Source organism: Vulpes vulpes, chromosome 4 (assembly GCF_048418805.1).
Source record: "Vulpes vulpes isolate BD-2025 chromosome 4, VulVul3, whole genome shotgun sequence".
NCBI classification, from domain to species: domain Eukaryota; kingdom Metazoa; phylum Chordata; class Mammalia; order Carnivora; family Canidae; genus Vulpes; species Vulpes vulpes.
In genome coordinates, this window is record NC_132783.1 from 56,391,523 (window position 1) to 56,405,122 (window position 13,600).

Sequence of the window (13,600 nt, forward strand, 5' to 3'; positions counted from 1 at the left end):
TGAATCATATTCGTTCAACATGTAATAAGTATTTGTTGAGCACCTGATGTGTATTACATCTTGGGTTCATTTTAAGCACTGATTTATTAAATGCATTCTGTGTGCCAAAATTTTTACTGAGCATTCTACCAACGTCATATTATTTAATTGTTAGAATAGTCTAATGAGCTAGGTATTATTTTCCCCCACTTTACAGCTGTGAAAACCAAGGCAGAGATATTAAGCTACTTAGCCAATGTTGTCTAACCTTCTCCTGATTATTCCTTCTCTTTTCTCTTTTTAGATTTATCTCTCTTTAGTGTATTATTTCCATCAGCACTGAGACATACTTAAAATTCTATCCTGTTAAGAGATATTACTTTGACTCTCCCTCCCCCTTCAGCTCTCATTTTCCCCCCATTGCCTAGTCAAGCAGTTGCCTATATTTAATCTATTTCCTTACATGTATCCTCCGCAGCCTGGTTTGTGCACCCACAATTCTAATTCTATGAGTCTCACAAGCCCCATGCTTGACAATTTTCAATCTTCAATAAATTTGACTTCCCAGGAGCATTCAGCGCTATTAACCGCTCTTTTCTGAAGCACCTTCTTTCGTTGGTTTCTTAATGTTCTCCAGGTTTTCCTTTTTTTCTGTTCAGTCTCATCAGCTGGCTCTAAGTGTCCTTTAAATATTAAAGCGTTTTAAAGATGTATCTGTGATTCCTTCTCTTCTGAGTCTATGCTCTCTTCCTCTGAGCTTATTCATGCCTATGACTTCAATACCAACTATAACCCAAATGAATATCAGATTAATATTTCTAACTCAGGATTCTCTGAGCTTTACACCTTTATATCCAATAACTTATTGAATTTCCATCTGGATAGCTTAAAAGCATCTTAAAATAAATTTAGTCAAATTAAAAGTGCAGTTAATTTGGTCATATTTATGTATTGCCTAGCTTTGTGACTGGCATCTTCTTCCAATCAGTTGCAAAAGCCAAAAATGTAGGAGTCATTATCTCTAGTGTATCTCTACTACCTACCACCACTTCCTAACACTTCCTAGTTCAAGTGACTATTATCTGTAATCTGGTATGGTTTTGCTGTGTTTTTCTATTTTTTTTAAAAGATTTTATTCATTTATTTGAGAGAGAGAAAGAGAGAGAGAGAGAGAGAGAGAGCATGCACACACCAGTGGGGGAGAGGCAGAGGGAGATGCAGACTCCCCATTGAGCAGGGAGTCCATCTAGCACAGGGCTCAATCCCAAGACACCCCCAAGATCATGACCTGAGCTGAATGAAGGAAGACACTTAACTGACTGAGCCACCCAGGTACCCCTGTGGTCTGGTATGTTTCAAATTTACTGAATTCCCTATAATACTCAAAAATCTTTCTTTTTTTTTTTTTAAAGATTTTATTTATTTATTCATGAGAGACACAGAGAGAGAGAGAGAGCGAGAGAGAGGCAGAGACATAGGCAGAGGGAGAAGCAGGCTCCATTCAGGGAGCCCAATCTGGGACTCGATTCCAGAACTCTAGGATCACTACCTGGGCTGAAGGCAGGCACTAAACCGCTGAGCCACCCAGGTGATCCTCAAAATCTTTCAATCCACTTTTTTCCTTAATATAGTCAAAGTATCTTCAGAAACAGAAATTTCACCTTGCAACTTTCTTGTTTAGAAATCTTCAATGCCTTTCATCTGCCCTAGGATCACCTAGGATCACGTTCTGAATGGTCTACTCCATCCACGTCTATAAGCTCATTTTTCTACTCTTATGCTTTTGATGCTTTCTATGGCTTTCTATAATCAAGCTGATAAATAAATAAATAGTATAAATTCTCTAAGTAGTATCATACTCCCATCTACCATAGGACTACAATCTTTCCTGGATTATTTTATAACCATTGATTGATTGATTAATCCAAAATATACTTGCATAGCTTCCAGCAAATTTTCCTGCACGGATTTACCATTGTATGCAATTATGTTATTTGTAAAATTATTTGATTAATGTCTATCTCCATCATTAAACTCTAAGAGAGCAAGGATAATGTGTGTTTTGCTCCATTGATTTACCACCAATGTCTAGTGTTTTGCCTGCCATAAGATTAATGGTAAAAATTGTTAAGTGAATAAGTACTGTGAATGCAGTAAAGCCAAAATTCAAAACCACGCATGTCAGATTTAAAAGCCCATGTTATTGTAAACCATATTACATAGCCCAGCTTTGCCAGCTTGAAAGCAATATTTAACTCAAGTAATATTGTACTCAATTTTCATCCTACTTGGTTTGGTACAGAAACTTATGATCATCAATTCTGTCCACTTCTAGGCTTAGAGAGATAAAGCATAATACTCCCTAAGTAAAATTCAAGGAATTATAGGTTAGACACACCCCTCTCCCTCCCTGGTTACAAGATGAACTGTTGGAGGTACTGCTTTTGTTTTCCTCCTCCAGGAAATATATTTGCCTATTTATCAACACATCTAGTGTCTCTGGCCTATGGATCCCATTTTGTTTTCTTGTATTTTCCAATCATTTAAAAAATATTAAATATCTGAGAATATTCATCAAAATTAAGACCTTTTTAACTATTGACATGGTTTCCATATAAAGTGATACAATTAGTTGTTTCAATTAAAAGTTTATTTTACTTACTGAAATTATTTCGTGAAGTAATTAAAATTGTTCTAACACTTAGCTGAGTGTTAGAACATAGCATCTAACTTTCTAGACAGTTACAATATTCATTTATGCATGCATGTATGCTTGTATACTTGTATGTGTGCATGTATGGCTCCTGTTTACTTCTATGCCTTCAGGCTCTACTTCAGATCTTAATCTGTACATATATTGTAGAAGTTGAATTCAAGCCACCTTCCTGCATAAACAATTCTCCTGCATGAGCCATTCTCCTTCATGAAATCCCAAACTACTTCACTTGGTTATTAAAAAACAAAGTAGTGCTACCATTTGTTGTCTTTTTCATACATGTGAAATAGCTACTTCTGGCTGAGATTTTTATTTTAATTTTCAAATTTGACATCTTACAGATTTTATATTTTGACTGTTTTCCAAATAAATTGTGATGTCAGCATAATAGTTTAAATATCAGTAGACAAAGGTTAGGGGAGGTTATGCTATAATTGACAAACATTTGCTGTGGTTTATCCTAGAAGTCATTCAGTGAGTAAAATAAGGCAATTTAATTGAAACAGCTATCTTGATCACTTTGTATAGAAACCATATAAAGTCTATCACTGAGAGAAGTCTTGATAGTGAGTTATTTTCAAAGTATTCTGTAATTTTATATTGTTAGAAAATGTAGATAAAATTTAAAAGCCTGTAATTTACCCACCACCATAGATAATTAATATTAGCCCTATACATCCTCCCATATTTGCATATGTTTATATATGTGTCTACTAACACCTACAGTAATTTTTTAGAAAAGCAATCGAAATGAAGTCTAATTTATTATCTGTTTCAAAACTTAAAAAATCACGTTTTGTTATGCCAATTTAGCAATCAACATCATTTTTTAAAAGATTTTATTTATTTGACAAAGAGAAAGAGAGCACGCAAGCAGTGGGAGGGGCAGAGGCAGAGGGAGAAGCAGGCTCCCGCTGAGCAGGGAGCCCAACATGGGGCTCCATCCCAGGACCCTAGGATCATGCCCTGGAGCCGAAGGCAGAGCTTAACCGACTGGGCCACCCAGGCGCCCCATAAAGAACATTTTCATGAATATCCATGAAGCTCCTCCTTAACCTATTCTGTAGGACAAATCCCTGAGAAACTAGTAGTCAAAAAGTATGCACCATTCATATGGGTTTGGTTAATTCTTCCAGAGCTGCCCTGAATCAACTAAGCAAACAGAGCTAATGAGCAAGTAAAATAAAAGTGCCCATATTACTGAGAGGTAGTTTGTTCAGATATTATTTCTAAAACTACTTCAGCAGATGTGAAGCATGGGAAAGAAATAAACTCTTTACTCTCAATGCAAGAATAACATTAACACATGACTATACAAGAAAGGCATACCTACAAGTATGTAGAAAAGCAAACAGATATAGCAAAAGTGTGAGAAGACAGTGTCATTAGGGCAGTCTGACTAGTTAAGAAAAGTGATACGAAAAACTGGTTTTCAAAGGAAGATTAGATTTTAAGATTTGGTAAGCTAGGGATAATCTTTCAGAATGGAGGAAATAACACATCAGCAAAAGCAACTAATTAGGGCCATGTGCGCAGAGCACAGTAAATAAGAAAATTTTTCCATGAAGGAATAATTAGGAAGTAAAGACTATTGGTGATGCTGAGGACACCTCATGGAAAGTCTAACCCTGGGCAAAGGATGCTGCACTTGACATCTCAGTTAATAACTGAGGACAAGGGCAAAACAGATGGAGATTTAGGAATATCAGCCTCCTAGATGATTGTTACCATGAAGCAATTATTTTGTCATAGATGGCGACATCAAGACTTATAAAAAGGTATTGGCGGCAGAAATGGCATAAATTTTCACCAGGGATGCATTACTGGAGACAAGATTTTTGGAAATATAAAAGAAACTGGGCACAGTTTAAGCACAGGACATGAAGAAGGAAGAGTCAGAGATGACTTTGACTTTTCTGTATGTCTAGAAAGAAGGTGGTGCCTCTCTTATTTGAAATGGGGAATTGGGAAGAATTAAGGTCCATTGAGCCCATGTACTTGAGCCCAAAGTGTGATATTGTTTAATTTTCTGTTAGTAGCTAGGTAGGATGCTCTCTCTGTTTGTCCCTCCCCCTTTTTCCACCCATCACTTTATTCTGTAACTCAGGAGACTAATCTCTATAAATTTCATCAACCAGGCTCTCTTGACCTCTGACTTCAGGTTGGATTTGAGAGGTCATAGCAGAAAATAAGAAGGCCACAAGACAAGCAGACTGAGGTATTTATTGACTTGTCCTCCTCCAAGATAAGCTCCCTAGTTACATTGGATACCTTAGTCCACATCTCCTAAATTTCAGGCTTCACCAGGTTCCAGTGGAACTAACAGGTCCCAGATATTTTCCCTATCTGTGGGTTTCTATGAACTGTTTCGACACTATAAATGGTTTCTTTATCATACACTCTACAATTACCCCTTTTAAAATGGAGCCGTCAATTTCTTGCTGGGATCTTGAGTGACAAAATAGTCCACTGCAAGTGTTCCGAGTTTTCTATGAAATGGCATATATTACCCCATAATGTTCAATATGCTTCACTGGAAATTTGGAGGATCATGGAGAAGAGGCTCAAGTATAAGAAGGAGATGTAACCTTTTATTTTTTTAAATATTTTATTTATTTATTCATGAAAGACACACAGAGAGAGAGGCAGAGACATAGGCAGAGGGAGAAGCAGGCTCCCTGCTGGGAGCCTGATATGAGGACTCGATCCCAAGACCCCAGGACCACGACCTGAGCCAAAGGCAGATGCTCAACTACTGAGACACACAAGAGCCCCAAGATGTAACCTTTTGATCCAAGTTCAGTATCTAAGACAATAATTTAATGTCAATAACTAATCAGCACGTTCAGAATAGAATTATGCTTTTTAAAAATCCATTATAGAGAATATCTGTTTCTCAAGAATCTTTAAAACTTTAGAATGAGATAATATTAAACAAAATCTTTTTATAGTTTGAGAGCTAAGAGTCGGTAAAAGAAACATAGTTGAGAACCATGTTAGTGTCTCACATCCAGCTTAAATTGCTATTAGAAAAGGAGCTCATCTCTAGTTACATTCAAATCACTGAGCCAAAACCATAAGATATCGGGGTAAAAGCAAGATGATGTTGAAAATAAGTACAGTAATCTTATTCTCTGGAATTTGGATTGAAAAAAAAATGTACCACGTGTAGTACCTTTGTTAGTTTCTATGAACACAGTAATAAAAATTTTCTTCCAGCACTAACAATGACCATGAACATCACAAGGGACTTGGCAAAGTCTCAGCTTGACAGTATATATATGTATTTGTAATGCAACGAGACAGAAGTTGAAAAATGATATCAAGGGGAAATAACTATTATTCAACAGGTTTTTTTGGAATAACATAGGTTTATTTGATTTTTCTTTCTTTTGTAGCAAGTAATTTCATTAAGCCATTCAACAAATATTTATTAAACAACATTTGACATATAACAGGCCCTCTCCAGGCACAGAAGATATAATGGTGAGAAATTCCAACAATGTCTTTGCACTCCTGAATCTTAGGATCATGCAGGGAAGGTTGAAAATTGAAAAGAAAAAGACAAACAGACAAACCTAAAATTGTACCCAGAAGCACTGTGGCCATATAATAATCTACCAATGGCAATGAAGTTTCTGGTTAGGTAAATCTGCTCTGCAAGTCAATCTACTTAGTTTCAGATTCCCACACTACCACCAGTTAGCTATATGACTTCAGGCAGGAGAGTTATCCTTCTTTTTCCACAGGTTCTACATTCTTAACATGTGATTAAAAATAGAACCTACTTCATAAAGTCACTATGAGCTAATATGGGTAGTTTGTAGAAAAATGTCTGATACATACTATTTTTTAGCTGTTTTAATATGAAAAAAAAATATCTTTCTTATATCCCAGAAGCCTCAAAGATATTTTGGGGCCATATTTTTGCAAATCCCCAAATAATGAGATAGTTCTAGTAAAAGTTAAATATATATCTGCTAATATTATCATCTAGTCCAGTAAGTAGGGAAGTAAACTAATTGGAATATTTTAAGTCATTTTTTTTTACTATCATGTTTGTAAGCCTAGACTAATAAAAACAAACAAACCTCTAATTAACAATTAATAGTATACAGCACAGCATAATGAAATTGATAATGATGATCGCTAACATTTCTTACCTATTACTTTGCTAAACTAATACGTACACCATTTATATCATTCATTTGCTCAATGACTGTGTGATGTAGGTATTTCTCATTTTACAGATGAGGACATGAAGCTCAGGGAGGCAAAAGGCCTGAGATGGTAAATTCCTAATACATATTTGAACAAAAAAATGAATGAATAAATGAATACAAGCTCCTTTAAGGACTTTTTGATTAGTGACCCAGTTTATGTTCTTATTTCTAACCAATTACTGCTACTTATAACAGGTTGAAGAAGTTTTATAAAGAGTTATTAAGTTTCTTTTTAGCCTCTGAAGTTAGTTACACCAATTCCTGGAATGCTGCTGGTGAGGAAAGTGAAGGAAGACTTGCAAATCCGTACAGTTTTAGAATCTACCAAAATAATTTTGAAATTACTTTGGGGGACACTGACCTAAGTATTATTATAAATTGCCTTATAGAGAAAATAGCACAGTATTCACAAAGCTGTCCACGTTGTAGAATGTACTGTTTTTCCTCAAAGTAATAGATGTAATATTTTCAGACCATTATTTAAATTAACCATGACAAACATAATAACATGAGACTATTCTGTAGTTACTGAAAAAATAGAAATAAATTCTCTATATAGATGTCTCATGTTGCTACTTTATATTAACAGCAGATTTAGCACTTGAGAAGCATTGTCATTCTGGGTTCATTTTCATTTAAAGCAGCATTTGCATAATATTATTACACATGTTCAGATCCTCGGAGGCTAATTAATTGTGCATTAATTGTGATGGAGAGAAATATGTAATGTAATATGATACAATTCATTTAAAGGCTTTTAACTCTTTCTTCTCAGACACAAGGACCCATGTGAAAACCCCCTATGGGCCAAGGTACATATATTTATTCTCCAGTGCAGTCCTCCTGCATGAACATTCACCCTGGGAACATGGCCTTTACCATTCTAGCTACATTTAGATCACTCCTATTTGTCTACATGTTCTTGATTTATTGGAAAATGGAGACATTCCTTGACAAAAGGAGGAAAACAGAAATATGGGAAAAGGAAGACATCATTATTCAAAATCAAAATTCCATAATCACACTCTCAAAATTGGTAGAGACCTTAGAAATGACCTCACTCATGCTCATCAAATATATGAATCCCTTTTCAATACTGTGATCGTCCAGAGTTTGGCCGAAATATCTCACTAATTTTCTTGTGGTGTTTCATGCCATTTTTGAAAGATTATAATTAAACAAAAAAAATCCAAATGTTGATACAAAATCCATTTCCCAACAATTTCTACCTGTGGAGTGAAATCCTCTTTTTTTTTTCCCTCATCTTGAATCTTGTAGCTAATATCTAGTGAGACTTATGTGCCAACATAAGTGCACATTGTAATCTTCTAAAATCCCTATGTGGAAGTACAATAATAACTGTCTATTTCACAGCAAGATTGTTGAGGCATAAATAGACTGAGTAGCATATGCAGTTGGTAAAGTGCAGAGATGCAACTTGACCCACCCTGAGTTCAAGCTCTACTTCCTTTATATGATGGAAACCTACAATGCAATGTATTGGTTCATTTGCTTATTTGTTTTTTCATCAAATATATATTCAATATGTACTATGTGCTGAGGATCCTAAATGCTTAGGGGGAAGAAATAGAGATGTTAATAGCAGTTATCTTTGACTATTCGGGTAATAGATGATTTTTATTTTGCTCATTTTTTTCTATTTAAAAAATTTTTTTAAAGATTTTGTTTATTTATTCATAAGACACACACACACACACACACACACACAGAGGCAGAAACATAAGCAGAGGGAGAAGCAGATTTCATGCAGGGAGCCAGACTTGGGACTCCACCCTGGGACTCCAGGATCATGCCCTGGGCCAAAAGCACGAAGGCAGATGCTAAACTGCTGAGCCACACAGGTGTCCCAATTTTTTCCTATTTTTAAAATAACTTTAAAACATCGAGCACATTTTACTTCCATACCAATAAAAAAAAATACAAGTATATTTTTAAAACAAAGGAAAATGACAGGAGAAGGCAAGGTTGGATAGGGGCATTGGGACTCTCAAGGTTAAATATCTGCTTTGCAGAAAGGACTGTGGAAGACCGTTCAAGAACATGATTAAATATAGTATAGTATTCTGAATATAGGCCACCTGAAGATAGCAAGTTCTACCTCCTGGAACCTGTAAATGTTATTTTATCAGAAAAAAAAGGGTCTCTGTAGATGAAATTAAGAATCATGACAGAGAATTATTCTGGATTATCTGGGCAGGCCTTAAATCCAATCACAAATCTCCTATTAAAAGAGGAAGATATGATATGCCTGGCTGGTGTAGTCAGCTAAGCCTCAGACTCTTGGTTTCCACTCAGGTCCTGATCTCAGGGTTATGAGATCAAGCCCTGCCTAGAGCTTCTTGCCCAGGCAGAGTGGGCTTGAGATTCTCACTGCCTTTTCCTCTGCGGCATCCTCCTACCTCTCTCAAATAAATAAACAATTTTTTTAAAATAAAAGAGGCAGATATGATAATCATACAGAAGGGGGCAAACAATGTGGAAATAGATGCAAAGACTGGAAGGACACAGTGACAAACTAAGAAATGCTGACAGTCACCAGAAGCTGGAAGACTCACTCCTAGAGCCTCTGAAAGAAGTCTGGCCCTGCATATTTACCTTGACTTCTAATTTTTTGGCTCCAGAACTGTGAGACAATACATTTCTATTGTTTTAAGACATCAAATTTGTGGGAATCTGTTATAGCAAAGGAAACTAATATATATAAATTAATACATATAAAACATACTTTGAAGCAAAGCTTCCAATGATCCCTTGTAAGGAGCATGTAAAATGTTGAGTTTTTAAAAGAAGTCCACTGCTAATTCTCAAGTGTTGGAAGGGATGTTTAGCTTTTCATGAGCCAGTGATTTTGGGGGCAAGTCCACAGTGTACAAGGTCCTGAAATTAGACGGTAACCAAAGAAAATCCCTCCTTACCCCACCCTCTACTCTCAATACGAGGAACTGATTAGCATCACATTCATGTCCTTGAAATCCCAGAACAGAGTATCTGTGGCAAGGTTAAGAGCCTTTATTTGGAGAGGACTGAGTTTAATTGCTAACCCTTCTCAATTAATTATTAGGACCTAGTCTTTGTATTTTATGTCCAAAATATATGCCATTTTGCAACGTTTATTATTTCTCAACCAGAAAAAGAAATGTCAACTGTTCAGAAGGTGATAAATGCCAAAGGTTTCAAGTGAGATCTATGGCAGTAGGAGAAAAAGGAAAGAAATAAAAAGAATTATTTTAGACCGTATGTCTCTACAAAACAGAAATATGAAGAGTAAAAACATAGCTATATAATATCTATTATGGGAAAATCTGGGACCCCTAAAAAGAAGGGTCCAAAAAGCCATTTTCAATGAACTAGAAAATTGATGGTAATTTCAATAGTCTCATTTAACCTGTTTTCTTGAATAACTAATAAACACGTTGTGTATTTAAAAATAAAGTGGAAAAAAACGTGGTTCAACCTTGCAAGAAACTGTGTAATAGGTAAACCTATAGTCTCAAAATACATTGAGATGCTGAATACAATGATTTTGCTAATTATTTTAACAACCAGGTATAATCGTTTTAAGTTAAATAACTTTCCATACATTTAAATTTTAAAATTGGAAAGTTTAATCAGAAGAAAAATGTCTTCAGTAGGACCAAGGCAACCTAGGATTTAATCAACTTGCTTTTGACACTGAACTTTAAAAAAAAAAAATTCCTTTGATTTGTGGTGCACCTACTTTTCTTGACTTCCCCGTACTTCTTTGAACTACTTCAACATGGTCCTTAAAATTTGGTGCTGAAATTGCACATGGAGTGTGATATTTACTTGTGTAAAGATAATATGTTTTTGCAAAATTACAAATGTTTGACAACATTTTCTATTAGTAAAGAAAGCACCACTCTCCAGGCACCTAGGCGGCTCAGTTGGTGAAGCATCTGCCTTCCATTCAGGTTATGTATGATCTCAGGGTCCTGAGATCAAGCCCTGCATAGGTCTCCCAGCTCAGAGAGGTGCCTGTCCCCTTGCCCTTCCCCATCCCCCTGCTCACGCTCTCTCTCTCTCATATATAAATAAAATCTAAAAGCAGACAAGCAAGCAAGCAAGCAGCACTCTTATGGTAAGAGGGCAAAATAATAAAATTCTTATAGAAGCTACTTTAGAGGTATTTGTCACACTCCGAAAGATAAGAAATGACATATTTACAAGGTTATTTGCATTATAAACAGCAGAATTGGAAAATTGATTTAATAAAGTATGATACATTTGCCTAATGGAGTATTATGCAGCCATAAAAATAAAATAACATATCTATCAGAGAATTTATATATTAGCTCTCTATAGACTATATACATAGTTATACATATACAGTGAAAATAGTATATACACATTAAATAGAGAAAAAAATATAGTTTGTTTAGAAATAAGCATTCAGAATGCTCTATTTTATGTAAGAAAGAAATGATACTAAGAACATATATTTTGTTTGCCTTTATTCACAAAGAAAAAAAAATCATGGGAAGAATACATGTGAAACTAATCAAAGTTGTTAGTTACTTATAGAAGTGTGTGTGTATGGCTGTTGGAAGAATAAAAATAGTTGGGAAGTAGGATTTTTCAATGTAAACATTTAATACAGTTTTGATTTTGAAATCATATGAATGTTTTACCTATTCATGTTAAATTTAAAATGAAAATAACATGCAAAAATAAAATGTAAATAATATTAAAATGAAAATATAATCATAAACTATTAATTCTTTTCTCTATACTGCTGAATTTTTAAAATATTCCTATCCTTTTTTCTCCAGAATTTCTACATTGCAAGATACTACTTTTTTTAATATGAAAAAATAACCCTTTTGTGTAAAAAGCCGTTTTTGAATTAATTCACTTAATGGTGTTAAAGATACAGCTAGTGGGCTCTATATTATTCTGGATATATTAAGGGAACTTAGAAAAAGTATGAGCCTAGGCATATTTTTAAAAATTGGGCCGGGGGTAAAAACTTTTGTTTCATAGTTAAGTTTCTTTGATAATGTGTAAGTTTAGGTGTGTAAGAGTATTGTTATTTTATTTTTTTAAGATTTTATTTATTTATTCATGAGAGACATGGGGGGGTGCAGAAACACAGGCAGAGGCAGAAGCAGGCTCCATGCAGGGAGCCCGATGTGGGACTCAATCCCAGGACTCCAGGATCACGCCCTGGGCTAAAGGCAGGCGCTAAACCACTGAGCCACCCAGGGATCCCGTATTGTTATTTTAAATTTAATTTTCGCTTTCCTTGGTGAATAGCTATTCTTGCTTAGCAAAATAATCTCAGAGGAAAAAATCAGTGAGTAAAGTTTTGGATTCAACAGTCTAGTATTTTTAATCTCAGAAGTTCCATTGATTTTATAGTTTGCTCTCCATGATAGCACACATTATGCTTGTTCCTGGCTCCTGCTCGAAGCTCCTCAAATGTCACTGACTCCTTTCTCTGTCTTAAAAATGATGAATTGGCTGCTGTGATTACGAAGTGAAGTGTTTCAATCTAAATATGCATTTTCACCCTGCCCCGTCAGATCAACCAGACACAATTAATGTGGTAATCTAATTTAAATCTAATTTACAACAGTTAAAATTAATATAACAATCTTCCCACTTCTAAAATACATTAAGTAGATTTGGGGCTGTTGGTGTTTTGGTTGCAGTTTTAACATGCACCGATTTCCTACACTAAAGAAGGCACTGTACAATGCATAAGTATCCAGCAAGGCCAGATATCATGACAATGATATAATCATGCAACATGAATTTTTATTGCATTTCTTCTCTAAGTCAGAAAACGTTTTGAGCAAAGATATAGCAGCATAGAAAGTAGACCATACCCCTGTTTCATGAGACTTACATGTTAATAAAGGTATAAAAAAAATTAAAACATAAGAAAGTATTATTCTAAGCAAAATAAGTCAGTCAGAGAAAAACAATTATCATATGATCTCACTCGCATAGAATTTAAGAAACAAAACAGAGGATTATAGGGGAAGAGAGAAAAAAAATAAAACAAGACAAAAAGAGGACAAGACAGAGAGGGAGACAAACCATAAGAGACTCTTAATCATAGGAAGCAAACAGGGTCACTGGAGGGAAGAGAGTGGCGGGATGGGGTAACTGGGTGATGAACATTAAGGAGGGCACATGATGTAAAGAGCACTGACTGTTATGTAAGAATGACCAGTCACTGAACTCTACCTCTGAAACCAGTAATACATTATATGTTAATTAATTAAATTTAAATAAAATAAAAAATAAATAAAAGGAAAAAAAACATAAGGGAATGATTAGATAATGTAAAGTGCTGGATTGTAATCCAAATACGGAGGTATGGGGACGTCTGGCTAGCTCGGCAGTTGAGTGTCTGCCCTTGGTGTGATACCAGAGTTCGGGATCAAGTCCTAATCAGTCTCCCCATGGAGAGCCTGCCTAGGTGTCTGCCACTGCCTCTGCCTAGGTGTCTGCCACTGTCTCTATATCTCTCATGAATAAATAAATAAATAATCTTTAAAAAAAATAAATAAAATAAGATGGTATGTTTAAAAGTGCCTGGGTGGCTACTTTAGAATGAATGTTCAAAGAAGTCCTCTCTGAGCAGGTATCATTTTAGTTGTGATCTAAATGCTAAGAAAAATTCATCGATGTG

At 35.3% G+C, this 13,600-nt stretch overlaps 1 protein-coding gene across 4 annotated transcripts in view; it reads right to left on the minus strand.

Annotated features, from left to right (window-relative positions):
* Positions 1–13,600, minus strand: part of ARHGAP24 (Rho GTPase activating protein 24) — a 735,186-nt gene that overhangs the window by 276,682 nt on the left and 444,904 nt on the right. The window lies entirely within an intron of this gene.